Raw genomic sequence first — 8,472 nt, forward strand, 5'->3', positions numbered from 1 at the left:
CTTTGCACGGGCTCAAGATTATGCAAAAGTTACTGACACATCACGAGTTCGACGTATACGTATACGCGTTTTGACGTAGTTAGTGGTAGTAGGGTTGTGCCTCTACGCATTCTGATTGGCTCAACGATGTCGGCTCCTCCAGCTGCTAGGCCGACCGCGGGTGGGGTCAAGAGTTAGAAGGCCTAAAATGGCGAACAGGCATTCTGTATAACGCATATATAGATATACAGAATGCCTGTTCGCTATTTTAGGCCTTCTAACATTTGGGTCTTACCCCGACCGCGCACAGACTCCGTGAATATTATATATATATATATAAACCATGTGTCAGTTTCCGATCATCGTATAAACAAACGGAGTTTTGACATTATGGAATGCGTGTGGGATAAATAAAGAAAACTTTCGTCATCTAACGAAGTGCATAGTACTAAAACCTGTGGAATGCTAAACTAAACCGGTATAAAAGCAGTCGTGTAAAAGTAGTCTGTGATCTGTCGTGTGTAAAAAAGAATAAAATAAAAAAATACGCGGTGCATGTCGACGAAACTTTTTAAGATTTCATTAATTCGTTTGACTGAAAATAAGTTTATCATTTATATCATTTGTAAATAGGTTATACGATATCAATACATCGATACGCACATCCGAAACCACCCGAGACTTGTTTTCATACTGAACGTCATTTTGACAGGTGCGGTTATGATCCCCAAAGTGCTGTTGTGTGCGGACTCTAATTAATAAATGAAAATGGTTAGTGAAAAGTGGTTAATATTTATTTTGTTAAAACTTGTGGTATACTAAACCGGTATAAAAGCGGCCGCGTAAATGTAGACTGTGTTCTGTGTGTGCAAATAAAAAATATAAAAAATGCGCGATGCATATGTCAATGAAACATTTCAAGATTTCATTACTTCATTCGATTGGAAATAAGTGTCAACTGAGATAATCTTTCAATTAAACCAGAGTGCGCGGAATATTGTGCAGTGTAAATATATCATCAGTTGCGTGATTATATATCATGTGTAATTATCTAGGTTATATATACGAGTTCCCTTTGATAGCTGTGTGGTAACGAACCGGCCGGGGTTTGACATAACGAAGTGCGGGACATATGTAACAAACGTTCGCATAGTTAATGAATAATATAAATAAGGCAAATCAGTTTATCAAAAATAGGTCTGAAAGTTGTAAGGAAAAATGTTCGTCAACTTATAACGTCAAATTTTCTTTTTGCGATCTGAAATATTATGGTTGATAATTAATAAAACAAGAACACACGGAACTGTTAGTATATATAATGTGAGAAACTCCAATCGAATAAATGTTTTCTAATTTATTTTTTGTGTCATCATTATTTTTGAATATTTCCATATTTTGCGTACTATTGAGTCTGGCTCTGCTATTTCCGATCCTTGTTTTGACTCCATCGATTTGCAGCGAATCGATACATATTATTAATTGGTTGCCTAATATGTGTCCTTTAATTTTCTACCATTTCATCATGCTGATTGTGGTAACCTGATTCAAGTGGTTTCCGACTATGATCATTATTCGCACATTTTGTATATCAGATTCTCAAAACAGTTTCTGGTGTTGATATAAGTGTAGTTATACTTTTTCCACCTGCGCTGCCGAGTAATAAATTTTGAAACTTGTTCCAAAAAGTCTTTGGATGTTTTTTTTGCTGATAGTATGAAAAGTTGAATCTTCGGAATGCGGTAGGCAAACACAAATTTTGACAACAATACTTATGAAATAACGTGTATGTTGAGTATTCCTATTCCGCAAACTGCAAATGTGGAATTATTGGTGAAAACATTCATTACGATATGTCTACAGTTGCTCAGTTTTGGATGCGATTGAGTATAATACCTGCCAACATCATGGAAACCTACAGAATTTCTGAATGTTATGTGCGCTATGTCATTTTAATATAACATCATGACTTCTAACAACTTTCCACTCTAATACTATATAGATTTGGATCATTGAAATACAGCAAAAATCTGCAAACTATAAAATTTATATACTGTGCCATTCATTTTATTTTTTGACTCGCACCGTAACATAAATATCAAGTGAAAAATTCATTACAAAATCTTCAGTTGCTCATTTATGGATGGATTTGAAATTGCTGTCTTCCAAACTCATTGCGCAGATACATTGAATCGCAGCAGATACCTGCGAACTTGGAAATTTCTGTGGATAAGTATATGTGCTAAGTATCACCCCCTATCTTTGATTATGGTAATATGTAATGAAACTTTGTTCAGCAAGTTTTAAAGTATTTCTTTTCAAATAGTATTAAAGTTTGTATTACTGCGGTATGGAGCGAATACCTTCAAACTTTGATATTTTTGTGTCGCAGCATGTGTGCCAATTATTTAAATTTTTTACTCCAACCGTAACATGTAATTTCAAAAATTCATCACAAAAGTTTTCAGCTTTACTAATTATCTTAATTTTCCTTTTTCTAAATTCTATGCTAAATTTCTGAATTTCCTAATTTATTTCTAAATTATCCTGAAATGAAATTGTTTTCCTCCACAACCAATGCAGGTACCTTAAACGTCTTTGATTTCCGTTGCTCTGTTGAATTAAGTACGCTCAGTTTTTTTTGCTTCTTTGAGTTCTGACATAATAAATGTTTCCGGGTGCCTTTTATCTGCAACTATCAAACTGTAGATAATTGGATCTCAGCGGCCACTTGCAAACTTTGGAAATATATTTCATCGGAGGCATGTTTTGGATGACACGAAAATGTCTAGATTCAGAATACAAAAACGACATTTAAAAATGGCCAATTCTGTTGGATTCGTTGTGTCTTGAATTTGATCTATCTTTTCTCTTTTCCTTTCTTTTCACTAACGTTATAAGCCGGAAATCATATCTCAGCCCGCAACAAGCATTGCTACATGCTCTTAAGTTTCTAATGGACAAAACATATTAGAAGACAAGGAGAAAAATCACCAAAGTCCAAGAACAAACCTCTATCGAAATATTTCCAGTACAATTTTGACTAAATTTAGGTCTTTTTTCGTGGAAACCAACGTTATAAGCCGAAAATCATAATCACGACCTACAACCTGCTTTTCACCGTGCTCTTTGATTCCTAATTGACAAAACATATTAGAGTACAAGGAAAAAAATCGCCGAAGTCCAAGAACAAACCTGTGACGAAATATTTCCAGTTCAATTTTTACGAAAAATAAGTCTTTTTTAGTGGAACCCAACGTTACAAGCCGAAAATCATATCCCGGCCTCCAACCCGCTTTCGACCGTGCTCTTGTGTTCCTGATTGACAAAACATATTAGAGTACAAGGAAAAAAATCGCCAAAGTCCAAGAACAGACCTGTGACGAAATATTTCCAGTTCAATTTTTACGAAAAATAGGTCTTTTTCGTGGAGACCTACGCTATAAGCCGAAAATCATATCCCGGCCTCCAACCCGCTTGCGGCCGTGCTCTTGGGTTCCTAATTGACAAAATATATTAGAGTACAAGGAAAAAATCGCCAAAGTCCGAGGACAGACCTGTGACGAAATATGTCCAGTACAATTTTGACGAAAAATAGGTCTTTTTTCGTGAAAACCAACGTTATAAGACGAAAATCATAAATAATTCATAGAAATTTAAACTAAAATCCTATAGTCAACTGAACATAAATAAGGAACTTTTGAGAAAAAAGACGTGATATCAAACCATAAACTTCCCCTAGGAAAAAAGTTTGGGACAAGTACATTGATGGTCCCTCGTTTGCTGATAATTCCATCCATAAAAAAAACTTTAAAAATATTTTCTTGTTAAATTGTCAAAAAAATGATTTTATAAAAAAAAATACAGAACAATTCGAAAAACTTTTCACAAATCTTGAAAAAACATTATCTGTAAAAAAAACTAATCTGTATCTATTTTTTAAAGTGTCAACAGAATCAAATAACAAGTAAAAAATAAAAAACCGAAAAATCGCGCTTGAAATCATTTTGGAAACCGATGCCTCATTCTTCTTATTTGATTCGAACAGCTAAATCAATTGAAAAAAATTCCATCTAATTTACGTGCAGCATTAAAATTTATTATATCAATTCGAGGCCAAGTATTTTCTAATGAATTGAAAAAAGTTACCACTTGAGTTACGTGCAGCACTAAAATTTATGATATCAATCGAAGGACAAGTAATTTATGAGTAACTCCAAATTTCAACATTATGGAATTGTTCTAAGAAGCTTTTAAATCCAAAAAATCACATGCAAGCTAGTCATTTCTTACTCTATGGTGGCAAAGACTTATACGAAAATCGATTCTTTTCAGACTTTCAGGAGCTTCTGATATTATTCACAATATTCGACGTCGATTGGATCGATACAAATTATGTTTAAATATGAGTTAAAAGTACTTGTCCGGCCCATCACTTTCCATTAAAATTGTTTATTCAAATAAAAATCAGGGCTTCTCTAGAACTGATCGAGCACAAATATTCATGCAGAGCGAATTTAGAGAGTTATCTTCAAGTAATATTCCCTTAATTGCACTAATTGAATAAGAATGGAAACGAATTGTCCTGTACTATACAAGGGATGTTATTGTGCATCGATAATTAAAAAACATTTTGCACATTAAATATGTTCAAGCTTCCAAAAATAACTCCCCAGTTGGTATTGGAATGACGGCAATTTTTACTTCGCACTTTTTCCAGCGAACGAATTTCATTCGGTATAACTAGCCTATACTATTATTAAGAATATTAAACTAATAATAAATCGCATGTCAATAAATTTTTAACCGGATTCTCCCGTACAATTTCGTTTTTTTATGATTGATTTTTATTTGAATGAATAGTGATGGGCCGGACAAGTACTTTTAACTCATATTTAAACATAATTTGTATCGATCCAATCGACGTCGAATATTGTGAATAATATCAGAAGCTCCTGAAAGTCTGAAAAGAATCGATTTTCTTATAAGTCTTTGCCACCATAGAGTAAGAAATGACTAGCTTGCATGTGATTTTTTTGGATTTAAAAGCTTCTTAGAACAATTCCATAATGTTGAAATTTGGAGTTACTCATAAATTACTTGTCCTTCGATTGATATCATAAATTTTAGTGCTGCACGTAACTCAAGTGGTAACTTTTTTCAATTCATTAGAAAATACTTGGCCTCGAATTGATATAATAAATTTTAATGCTGCACGTAAATTAGATGGAATTTTTTTCAATTGATTTAGCTGTTCGAATCAAATAAGAAGAATGAGGCATCGGTTTCCAAAATGATTTCAAGCGCGATTTTTCGGTTTTTTATTTTTTACTTGTTATTTGATTCTTTTGACACTTTAAAAAATAGATACAGATTAGTTTTTTTTACAGATAATGTTTTTTCAAGATTTGTGAAAATTTTTTCGAATTGTTCTGTATTTTTTTTTATAAAATCATTTTTTTGACAATTTAAAAAGAAAATATTTTTAAAGTTTTTTTTATGGATGGAATTATCAGCAAACGAGGGACCATCAATGTACTTGTCCCAACCTTTTTTTTCTTAGGGGAAGTTTATGGTTTATGCCTTTCAGCAATCTGACATAATTGTTGTCCCGGGCTCAATTTTTCTTTTAATAATTTGCAGTAACTTGTTTGCACTTCGATCCGGTACCAATTCCATAAACACTTCTTTGGAGCCGCATTCCAATCCACCAAACACACACTCTCCATCAACGATGCGGCCTCGATTGTACTTCCTTTTCCTAAATTTTGCCTCATCTATTTCGACAATCTTGTCAATGCCGCCTAGCTTAGCCGGTGAATGGCAGATGATCCAATATTCCAAAACCTCACGAATGAAATTGAACCAATCGCACACTGTATGTGGGCCCATTTGTAATTCGTTTATGAGGAATGTGATATGAGGAGGATTCAACAGTATGAAATATGCCAGGAACAAACAACATCTTTCCGGTGACAAATTAGCATTACGGAGCCAACTTTTCGATCCGAGAGATTGCTTGAAATTACACCGTTTTCGAATAATTTTTTTATTTCTTAACTTCTCATGAAGTCTCTGACAACGCCAGAAAAGACTGGTCTCATGGAGAGTGGCAGGGTTTCCACACGATGCACATACCACTTCTCGTTCTAATACACCGTGGTTTTGTAAAAAAACAATGCTATATCTGCACGACTTTGAAATTTGATTATCGCTTCGGTAAGCGTTACGACACATCCGTCACAATTCATTTCTACGCGAAAACTAATAAACCATAAACTTCCCCTAGGGGAAAAAAGATTGGGACAAGTACATTGATGGTCTCTTGTTTCTGGATGACATAGGAAAAAGATTTAGAACCAGGAAAAAAATTCTATAAAAATAATAAACAAAAAATTGAAAAGTTCTCAAAAAAATTCAACAAAAATAAAAAACAATCGAAAAAATTCTGTAAAGAAAAATAAAAAAATTTCAAAAAAATTCATAAATATTGAAGACATTGAAAAATGTACTATCCAAGTTACATATGTAGTATAAAAATGTATGATATCAATTGGAGGCCAAGTTTTTATTGATAATTTGGAATATTTATCCAACAAATTGGAAACTTTAATGAAATTCATGATAATTATTTTCACGAAAAAAGTTAATGAAAAAAAAGTCATAACGGAAGTTACGTGCAGCACTAAAATGTATTATATCAATTCGAGGTCAAGTATTTATCAGTTATTCGAAATATAATCTCCGGCGACAAATGAGCCTTGAGAATCCGTGTCGGGCTCACAACGTTTTATCAAAATTACTAAAAAATTAATGGAAATGAAATCATTAAAAATTCACATGAAAATCATTCGTTACTTCAACAAGGTACACACTTTAAAGAATCGATTCCCCTCCGACTTTCAGGATCCCCTGGTATTATTCACAACATTCAACTTCGATTGGATCGGTACAAATTATGTTCAAATACGTCTTAAACGTACTTGTCCGGCCCATCACTTTTTATTCAAATTGCTCATTCGAAAACAAATCAAAAACGAAGTTAATGCATGTGTTAATATTAAGGAACAGTACTTCCCGAGAAAATAATTTTCCTTCGAATCACTCTTGTCAAAATGAAACGAAAATGAAAGATGAAATTGATTAATCTATTTATATTATATGGAGTCATAATTCACAACAAAATCATTTATCTCCAAATTCCAGGAATCCACGTGTCGTACTCGACTAGTGATATTTATCAAAATGTGTACGTGACTATAGAAAAAAAAACATTGCATGGCTAAGTAGGTTCGAAAATTTCTAGTAATGAGCCTGATTATTTCTCATTTTCATTGGTTCTTACCGAATGGCATATGTTCACTGAAGAACATATGCCATTCGGAAAAAACAATCAAGTTCACAGAAGAAAACATCACAGAAAAAACAAACAAGTTCAAATTACTTGGAGATATTATTTCTATTTCTATCCATTTTATTATATTTGTCATTATATAACAGCCCTAATTTGTTTTCGAATGAGCAATTTGAATAAAAAGTGATGGGCCGGACAAGTACGTTTAAGACGTATTTGAACATAATTTGTACCGATCCAATCGAAGTTGAATGTTGTGAATAATACCAGGGGATCCTGAAAGTCGGAGGGGAATCGATTCTTTAAAGTGTGTACCTTGTTGAAGTAACGAATGACTTTCATGTGAATTTTTAATGATTTTATTTCCATTAATTTTTTAGTAATTTTGATAAAACGTTGTGAGCCCGACTAGGATTCTCAACGCTCATTTGTCGCCGGAAATTATATTTTGAATAACTGATAAATACTTGACCTCGAATTGATATAATTCATTTTAGTACTGCACGTAACTTCCGTTATAACTTATTTTTCATTAACTTTTTTCGTGAAAATAATTATCATGAATTTCATTAACGTTTCCAATTTGTTCGATAAATATTCCACATTATCAATAAAAACTTGGCCTCCAATTGATATCATACATTTTTATACTGCATGTAACGTGGATAGTACATTTTTCAATTTGTTCAATATATATGATTTTTTTTGAAAATTTTTTATTTTTCTATACAGAATTTTTTTCGATTGTTTTATATTTTTGTTGAATTTTTTTGAACTTTTCAATTTTTCGTTTATTATTTCTATAGAATTTTTTTCCTGGTGCTGAGTCTTTTTTCTATGTCATTCAGAAACAAGAGACCATCAATGTACTTGTCCTAACCTTTTTTTCCCTAGGGGAAGTTTATGGTTTGATATCACGCCTTTTTTCTCAAAAGTTCCTCATATTATATATAACCTATACTCCTATAACCGTCATGTTGTGACGGTTATAGCATTTTAGTATAAATTTCTATGAACTATTTGCTTAGTACATTTTTATAGATTCCATTCTCATACGAACATTTTTTATGGGATCATCTTTTTCATGAAATTATCAGCAAATAAGGGACCATCAATGTACTTTTCCTAATCTTATTTTTCCT

This window comes from Venturia canescens, chromosome 3 (genome assembly GCF_019457755.1).
Source record: "Venturia canescens isolate UGA chromosome 3, ASM1945775v1, whole genome shotgun sequence".
In the NCBI taxonomy this organism is placed as follows: Eukaryota; Metazoa; Arthropoda; class Insecta; order Hymenoptera; family Ichneumonidae; genus Venturia; species Venturia canescens.